Below are 10103 nucleotides of genomic sequence, written 5' to 3'. Positions count from 1 at the left end.
TTGGTGGCCGTTAACCTCACGGTTCGAAAACAGAGGTGTTGAGCTAGTAGATTACTCTACAGAGTGTCACCAAATGAGTACCGTTAAAGCGCGCGTCCCACACTGCCTGAGGCTGTGGGCGCTGAAATACTGCTCCTGCCGCGATGTACAGTGCAGAGGCAGGCGCCAGGTAAAGGCTGATGGGACCTGTAGTCCCCTTCTCTGTGTGCCGTTCCCCTCATGGCTGTGGAGACTGGGAGACTGGCCTGGTGGCCGTTGCACTCAAGGCTGGAAAACAGAGGCGTTGAGCTGATAGATGTCCCTTGCAGAGTGTCACCAAATGAGTACCGTTAAAGCGCGCGTCCCGCACTGCCTGAGGCTGTGAGCGCTGAAATACTGCCTCCTGCCTCCTTGCACGATGTACGGCATCAGAGGCAGGCACCAGGCAAAGGATGATGGGACCTGTAATCCCCGCCTCTGTGCGCCGGCTGTGGAGACTACGAGACTTGCTAGGTGGCCGTTGCCCTAACAGCTGGAAAACAGAGGCGTTGAGCTGATAGATCCCCCCTGCAGAATGTCACCAAATGAGTACCGTTAGAGCGCGTGTTCAACAATTAAATTACACATATGAATTAGAATACTTGCCTGGTGTTAAGCACAGGGTCACAGATTTTTGGAGCAGATTGCAGTTGGCCCATGTTGACAGAAAAAAACATCTGAATGATGATGAAAAAGTAGCTTTGAAGGGTTGGATGGAATTGATTTATTTGAAGGGAAAGAGCACATATACAGAGATAGTACTTTACAGCGCATTTCTAAATTCATTAACAGAAAATGGCCACAGGAAAAGAATCTTAATTTGAATGAAAGAGCCTATTGGGAACTAAAGAGTGAGTTATGCGTTGAAAATGATTTTCTATTTCACATGGGAAAAGTGGTTCCCCCAGTCAGTTTAAGGAAAACTCTGCCATGGAGGTCATATCGGTATTTCTAAAACTAAACAGAGGATAAAACGTAATTATTGGTGGCCTGGCCTTGACAACCAAATCGAAATTGTAGTCAGAGAATACGTAGCTTGCTGTGACTCTGACAAGAGTCTTACAACATTTAAAGTTCCTTTAAACCCCATTGAATGTCCAAGCATGTCATGGGAAAGGGTTGGTCTTAACATTATGGGACCTGTAGAAGGTCATGATGGCACAATTAAATATATATATTTTGGTTCTGATGGATCATTTCTCTAATTGACCAGAAATTAAAATAGTTCCCAATGCTGATTGTGCTAGTATAATCAAGTTCCTTGACAAACTTTTTATGAGTGAAGGATTACCCAAATGCATAATAACTGACAGTGGACCACAATTCACAACCACATCTTTTAAAAGTTGTCTGGAGAGAAATTTAATCAAGCACAACACCACTTCATTGTACCACCTGGAAGGAAATGGTCTTGTCAACCGTGTACTTAAAGGGTGCATACAATTGTCTAGGAACAGTAATTTGAGTTGGGAAGATGAGATCTTCAAGTTAATCTGGGCGTACAGAATAACACCAAGTGTCATCACAAGCAAAAGTCCATTTGTGTTGATGAGAAGTAGACAGGCCTTAAAGAAAGATCTTGGATGGATGCCTGGGTCCCGCTTCACAGGATTCATCACTGGGGCTGAGGAGGTCAAACGGGGCTGCGAGCGTGAAGGCAGGGGCTCCAGTGACCAGGAGTCCCTGCGAGGCCAATCACTGACACCTGGCCCTCTCTCCCCGGAAGACACGCCCACAGTGCACCGGACAGGAGAAAACCAGCACTCCTCCTGCCAACTGGTGGGACTCTAAACTCTCTGAGGCGAATCTAGCGGAGTAAAGTATTGTTTGCCACTGACCTGCTCCTGAGTATCCTGCTGCACCAACTGTTCGCCGGACCCGCTCCGTGGGTCCCGCTTCACAGGATTCATCACTGGGGATGAGGAGGTCAAACGGAGCTGCGAGCGTGAAGGCAGGGACTCCAGTGACCAGGAGTCCCTGCGAGGCCAATCACTGACACCTGGCCCGCTCTCCCCGGAAGACACGCCCATATAGCCCACGTACATAATCAGCCAAGCAGCTGCGCACGCGATACGCGCGTGTGATAAAGCGTGGGGCGAAGCCCGGGCAAAGGGCGGGCCGTTTGAGGCCGTTAGAGATCGGAAGAGACCGGACCGGGCCACCTCTCTAACAACCGTCTCTTCTTTGGAATTCGCTGCTTCTTTCCGTGCCCAAGGATGTCCACGATGGAAACAAGGAGTAAAACCACACAGGCGGTTACTGGACCTACTAAAGGTACTTTGGACAATTATTTCGTGAAAGCGGGGTCTTTACTGATTGACGAAAGTACAATACTTGAAAGGCGCATTTCCCAAGAAATTGACTGGGTGAGGAGGTCCTCTATGGGCCCCCTTGCACAAGCCAAGACCCCAACTAACAGACCAAATTGCACTGAGCCAACTGGCATTACCAATGGGCCAACTAGAATTAGCGAGCACAACACGGACTTAGACTTGTCCATCTCTAGTTCTCACACTAGTTCAAAGGAAGTAAGTGATTTTGACGATCTGAGTTTGTTAAACCTCCCACTAGTCCAACCCCAGTCAGCCCAAATTACCACCCCCGAACATGACCTAGTCGTGGTCGATACAAATGACAGAGTTACACTGCAGGGGTTAGGGGAAGGAGCAGTACCTAAAGTGAAAAATAGGGCACAGAAAAGTGGTGGGAGGAGGACAAAAACATCAAAGAAAAAGCCCAACCCGAAGACAAATAGTCCTGGATCAAGCGCAATAGGAACTACGCCTACCAAGGGAGCTGAGGCTATCTTACCAGAGACTCAGATCGCTGTGTCTTTAGAACATATCACTACTAATTCCCATGACACCTCGGGCGAAGATATTACTTTGGCCGACATAGGATCACTTTTGAGAACCTTATTGTGCCCCATAGAAGCGCGGCTTATTAAAATGGAAGCCAGGCTAGTGAATATCGAGAAATTTACAGCCCCATTATCCGCTAATCCCAAAACTGACAGCAAACTAGAGGACAAGGGTGGCAGACCAGGGACAGTGACAAAGACTAATACTAAGAGCGGTCCCCCGGTCAACAGCAAGACGGGGAAAAGCACAGGTCCTTTAGCATCCCAGGATAAATCAATTGCCCCCCCAAATAAGGTCACGCAGTCTAGCACTAACATAGCAACTCCCAACCACCCACATGTCCCCCTCCCAAAATCACCTCCAATCAGCCCAAGGCCAACATTCCTGCCTCAAACTTACCCCAAACTATACCTACACCGATGGACGAGGCTCTAGTGAAGCCAAGAGTAGTGCACCTGCTGCCAGAGGCCAGCCAGTAGCCAGTACACAGTAATCTTAGCGGGGGTGCCAGAGCTAAAAACAACGCTGATTGAACACACTACCTCTCTTAAGAACAAGGCGTTGGACTGGCTATCCGAATATAGACCCTTACCGCAGGGTGTAACCAGCGATGTCCTTATGGTGAGAAGAGTCCCATGGGTGGGAACTACTAGAAAAACAATCAAAGGAGATTGTGTCCTGGTCAGCTTTAGAGACCCTATGACCGATTCTCATATTTGTTGCTGGCAATATGAGGATCAGGGAACCAACATTCAGCCCTTACCTCTAACCTTTTTCTACCCTCGGCTGCCGTACACCTTGGATGAAGAAGGATGGGGAGCCCCCCTGAGGCAGGTGGGAGAGGAGATATCTACTATCCAAGTCGACACCCACAGGTGTATTACCCTCCAAACACCGAAGAAGAGGGATGGGAAATCTGTCACAGAGGGGGAGGCGGTTGGAGGAGAAGAGAGAGAGTTGATCCCCGTCATCCCAGATTACAGCACCATACATATCCCCTCCTGTCTAACAGGTACAGCTATTTGGATATGATAGATTGACAGTTTAGGCAGAATGTCACCAGGGACAGCTTGTATCTCAGGGAGGGTGCGGAGGTAGATTCGACTCTTACTGGACACACATCTGCCCCAAAGTTAGTTCTGGGCAAGTCTGTTGTGAAAATCTGAACCAATGTAGACTCCCCCCCTATAAACCTAGAGATCATGGCACTTATGGATACTCGGTCCCCTAGTGCTGATCGGTCTCCTATGATTACATCTGTGGCCAACTCAAGTAACAACGCAATATCCCCTAATTTGGTCCCGACTCTAAAACCACCATTATTGAAGTTAATTTCCTGGAATGTGGCTGGCCTGGGTAATAAGCTAGATCTACAGGAATGGACCTCTTTTGTGGATACCGGGGACATATGTATGTTCCAGGAGACCTGGGCGAGGGAAGAATACTCCCGACGGGGATACCTGGCATTTTCCATTCCAGCAAAGTGGCCTGGAAGGGGCCGTCCCTCTGGTGGACTCACAACTTGGGTGGCTACCCACTTGGGCTGCCAGGCAGAGCGTCTCCCACTGGCATCTGAGGACATACTAGCGGTTTTGTTGGTATGGCCCAACTCAGCCAGACTTGCCTTGATAAATGTTTATTCAAGGCCGGTCAACTTCACACGTGAATCACCCACCATTGAGGAATTATCGGCTTACCTCAGTGAAATTCCGAGGGGCACCCCATTTTTGGTTGGCGGGGACTTGAATTCACATTTTGAGCCCCTAGTAGGTCTTTTGGATGGCTTTTCTATGGAAGAGGATGTTAGGTGGGCGGTTCCCCCTGTAGCGGCACCTTCTCCCAGAGCTTGGACACCCCTAGCCATACAGAATACTGCTCTGACTCTTAACCACGGAATTAGAGCCTGCAATGGGCGTATTAAATCTGACATACCAAGCAGGCACACCTACAATAGAGTGGGAAGGGAGTCCCGTCTGGACTATGTCCTTGTACAACTTTCCGAATGGTCGCATATTATTGACTTTAGGGTGGCAGAAAGAACCGACAGCGACCACAATGCCCTTGAACTAGATTTTGTCCACCCTGGTACGGGAACCAGCGATCAAAGTATGGCGGTGACCAAACCCGAGCTCCTCCTCGAAAATAATAGAAGGAGAATCAGGTGGGAAAAACTTATTGCCAGCCGAGAGAAGCTTCCAAAGCTTTATGCTGGAATAATTCCAATCTTGGAAAAAGTTGGCGTGTTAACTGACGAAATAAGTAATGAGGACACCCGAAAACTAATATATCTGGCCCATGAGGATCTTATTACTACCATGGCAGATGACCTCTTTACCTAAGCCCATCACAATAGGGGGGGACCACATTGTAAGTCCTCTTGGTATAATGCTGCTTGCCGTAAGGCAAAGGGAGGGCTCATCCTAAGTATTAAGGAGGGCAGAGGCAGAGGTGAGATACAGGCTACTAGACGGGCATATAAGAAACTGGTCGCCAAGGCCAAGATTGAATGGGAGGAGGGTCAGTGGGAGGAACTCTCTAGTTCCCTAGCCACCAGGGACTATCGCAAGTTTTGGCGAATTGTTAATGGTGGTTCTGGGAACTTACCCTCAGCAATCGAACCAAATATTGCACCTGGATATGGCAGGCGCACTTCCAGCCGCTCTATACTTCGGATGCTTGGGATATTTGTAATACACTCCCTAGTGCGCCCATCCACAGTGGGAGCGACTTGTTTACATTAAAGGAGGTGCGGGCAGCCATAGTGGGACTAGCATCTAGCAAGGCCCCCGGACTGGATGGTCTTCCAGGTGACCTGTTTAAACAGGAGCCTGACATTTGGGCTCCCTATCTTGTTACAATATTTAATGCTGTCCTGCTGGGCATGGATATTCCTAGTACTTGGCTGGGGGCAGAGGTGGTTCCTATATTTAAGAAGGGCTCGCCTCTGCTCCCAGCCAACTACAGGCCCATTAGCTTAATAGAGCTGGATCGCCTTCAGGCCTGGCTGGAAGAAACTAACACCCTTAGCCCTTACCAGGCAGGATTTAGAAAGGGGGTGTCCACAGTAGATCAGATTTTCTGCCTAAACCTCATCTATTGGAGGACGGCGCTACTCGAGGGGGGCAGCTTGTACACGGTTTTCGTGGACTTGCGCGCCGCCTTCGATTTGGTGCCCAGAATGAAACTGTGGAGTGTGCTTGCTGAGATGGGAGTCCCTCCTGACATTCTTGAAATCCTACAGAGACTCCATCAGAACAACTTTGCATGCGTCAGGTGTGAAAGAAATGGCGAATTGACAGACAGATTCCCCGTTGACGGAGGGGTGAGACAGGGCTGTGTGCTTGCACCGACCCTGTTCTGCCTCTTTGTCAACGGGGTAATCGCCCACCTGAATGGGATTGAACACACCGACGCCCCCAAATTGGATGGCAGCAGGGTGCCCGTAATCATGTTTGCGGATGACACCTTGCTGCTGTCCAAAACCCCAATGGGGATCCAGCGAATTCTTGACTCTTTCTTGGTTTTCTGTACGGAGAGGGGCTTAGAGATCAATGCGCAAAAGACTAAATTTATGATCCTAAATCCCACTCCGAGGACGCGTCCAAATCCACTGCTTTACCTATCATGCCTAGAGAGGGTTTCCACATTCGACTATCTAGGTGTAACCTTAAACGAGAACATGACATGGGGGGCACATCAGACTAAGGCTAACTTGAAACTGGTGCAGATCGCGGGAGGCATATCAAGGATGATGACCAAATCAACACTCCGCCCACTGGGCCCAGTCATCCAGATCTACAAAGCCCAGGCCCGGGGTGCAGTAACCTACGGGGCCGAACTCTGGGGCCATATTTCGGCCCTAAACTTGATAACAACCGAAAACAAATTCATCAGGCAACTGGTTGCACTTCCACCAAGCACGCTGCTGCTCCCCTTGAGGTTGGATCTAGGACTTAGACCAATCACAGAGGAACTGGGTCTCAAACCTCTAACATTCTGGAGAAAGATATGGTGTAGCGAGGAACTTACCCAGTACAGGTCTGAGCTTAAGGAGCTTCTAACCCAACCAAAATCCATGCAGATCCCTAGGCTAAAATATATAAAATCATCATGTGAGAGTTTAGGATGCGCAGAACTTTGGACTGATCCAGCCAACGCATCCGCCAGGATATCGCGCAAAGCTCTGTTGAAGGTGTATTATGACCTAAAACTTACTAATGCCCTAGACAGCAAGCGCGAGGGTTCATTGACGTCCTTATTCATCCAAAGCAAAGACTCCTACTGTCTGGAGAAGGTTCTGGATGGGATGACTCCTGTGCTGACCAGGATGCTGTTTCTCCAGTGGAGATATGGCACATTGCCCCTTAGGTCTTTCACCAGCTCCTGGACAACGCCACCAACTACAAGGCAATGCCCGGCATGTGCCCTTGCGGAGGAAAGTGATTTACACGTGGTCTTATTTTGTAAGGGCTACCAAGTCATCAGAAAATATTGGCTTGTTCCCCTCATTGGAAACTTTGGTTGCAGACAGTTCTCCCCTATGTTTAGAATTTTAAAAACCGATGTTTCACCCCCAACTGTTTTTGCACTGGCGAAATACCTCACAGCCATGTGGTTTATTCGCACCCGCATTTTGAAAGTGGAGCTGGGTCCATAACAATTTTATCATAGCTTATTATATTTTATTCATCTTCTTTTAAATTATTGCTGACGGACTATTTTTCATATTTTCAGGCGCTTTTATAACCAATGTTCTAAATGATTGTGTTTATTTGTATAGCTTTGATGGTCTAATTGATCGAAATAAAGATTGAAATTGGATGCCTGCTTCGAAACCAGCTGAATGGTCACCAGAATCAGTGAAAAAAAGAACAGGAAAGGTGAGAGTAGGTTTACTTGTCCCCAACGGATTTGCAAGCTTTTTCGCAATTATGCTGAACTCAGCGATGGTAAGGTCAAGCACATGAACAGGTTTGCCAAATATAGAGCTGGAGCAGGATCATTACAGAAAATCAAGGGCAAATGGAATATTAACAGTGATTTGTGGTTGAATTTTGATGATTCTGTAACCAAGTCTCAAAGTTCTACACTTAACAATGAAAGTGTAAATAATAGAAGAAGTACTGTTGTTAATGCATTTCCATTGTCTACTGAACCTTCCTGCAGTCTTGTGCCACACCATGGGGATAAGCATGTCTCACCCTCTGAATCGATGGCATTAAAGCTAACCAAGGAGCTACGGAAGATTTGTCAGAGCTATAATCAAACCCAAAAAGTTTAATATTTGTAATTTTGGAAAAAGTACAATTTCATCCTAAGCTTGTAAACAGTGCTTTAAAAATAGGTGCAGGTACTCACCAAATTGAGATGTAGACTAGGGGGCGAGGCTTCGGGTGGGGCTAGGGACAGAGCTATGGGCGGCGCAAAGGGATCCAGCCAGGGGCACCCATTTAAGCATTCATGCATGCAGACAGGGCGTTCAGTACTTGTATTTTAGAAACGCTTACATTCACTGCTGCCCACATTAATAAACCTTGATTCCCACCTGCTGTGCTGCAGCATTACTATCACCACCTTCCTCCTCAGTCTGGTTGCAAACAAGTGCTGCTGTATGTACTCTGCTATGCCAGCAGGAAGCCTTCTCTTCGATTTCCAGAGAGAAACAAAATATGTCTTTTAGCAGGCCCTGCTCACGCCTGTACAGTTCTATGCATTCCACAGAGCCTAAGTGGACACTGTGCAGGCGCGTAACGCCCAATGTGCTTTTAGGGCTTCAGCCCCCCTCCTTCCCACCCCGTCGTGTGTGTCAGCCCGACTGAGACAGCCTTCCGGGCACACACACAGCCGCCACCAACTACTTCACAGGTCTTTAAAAGACCATTAACTTGTCAAAGAGGCTTTGTTGTTTTTCACCCCTTCTTAGAGCCCCTGCATCTCCACTCTGCCTACTGCTGGGAGAATTAGCACCCCCTACCACCTGAAATTTGGCTCTTGTTGCGCCTCCGACACTGTGTCATTAATCACAGTGCGAGTCGGCCCCCTCCCAAACTTCCTGCCAGCTCTAAATGAATGCCTTCTGAAGGCTGCTCAATTAGCACATTGTAAGACGAGATTACCACTCGATCAGTGTTTCACGTAAATGGATCCACTCGTTGTCAGCTGGGTTGCGCTTCTTTTTGAAAATGCCAATTTCACTGAGCCTGGCTCACATCCCCATGAGTACCGGTACTCTCTTAGGACAAAGAGAAGTTCTGGTACTTAAGCGGCGACATTTTTGAAAAGCCGGTACTCAGTACCGGTGAGTACCGGCCCATTTAAAGCACTGGTTGCAATATTATTTACGTTCTTGTTTTGTTATTATGAGAGAAAGATGTGTTGTAACGAGGTAGTTCAGCGCGTTGCACTACGTGGCACGCGACATACCCCTATCAGTGGCGAGTGGTACAAGGTGGTAAGAGACAACTCCATGATGTAATCGCATTCCCCTATTTTCATTGATACTCCCAGTCACCCCATACCCCTGACATTCCATCTGTGTTATCTGTGAGGTGTGGGCTGTTACTTAGAAGCCGTACAAAAGGGGGTGGTGATGGACGGAGCATCTGAATCAATCAAACACTCACACCCAGTCAAAAGATCTGGGTTTGATCCAACACTCACACCCAGTCAAAAGATCTGGGTTTGATCCATCACCGTCCTTTAGCCCACTCTGCCACCCCAGTTCAGACATGGCTATATGCAAATCAGTCTGACCCTGTGCCTCATCGGAACAGTCCAGCCCGAACTGCCAAGCCATGTCTTTCCTGGACCGGAAACAAGCTTCCGAGGACCGGTTTCTGGCATTCCAGCCGTCTTCAGCCCGGCTTGCTTGAATCCAGTGGCAAAGTGAGCAAGGGACTCATGTCTGAGCATACCCTGCCACACTTATGGCGGCCAAAAGCGGTACAAAAGGGGGGGTGATGGACGGAGCATCTGAATCAATCAAACACTCACACCCAGTCAAAAGATCTGGGTTTGATCCATCACCGTTCTTTAGCCCACTCTGCCACCCCAGTTCAGTGTGGCAGGGTATGCTCAGACGTGAGTCCCTTGCTCACTTTGCCACTGGATTCAAGCAAGCCGGGCTGAAGACGGCTGGAATGCCAGAAACCGGTCCTCGGAAGCTTGTTTCAGGTCCAGGGAAGACATGGCTTGGCAGTTCGGGCTGGACTGTTCCCATGAGGC

Source organism: Lissotriton vulgaris, chromosome 7, assembly GCF_964263255.1.
Source record: "Lissotriton vulgaris chromosome 7, aLisVul1.2, whole genome shotgun sequence".
Classification (NCBI taxonomy): domain Eukaryota; kingdom Metazoa; phylum Chordata; class Amphibia; order Caudata; family Salamandridae; genus Lissotriton; species Lissotriton vulgaris.
Note: the sequence above shows the minus strand (reverse complement) of the source record.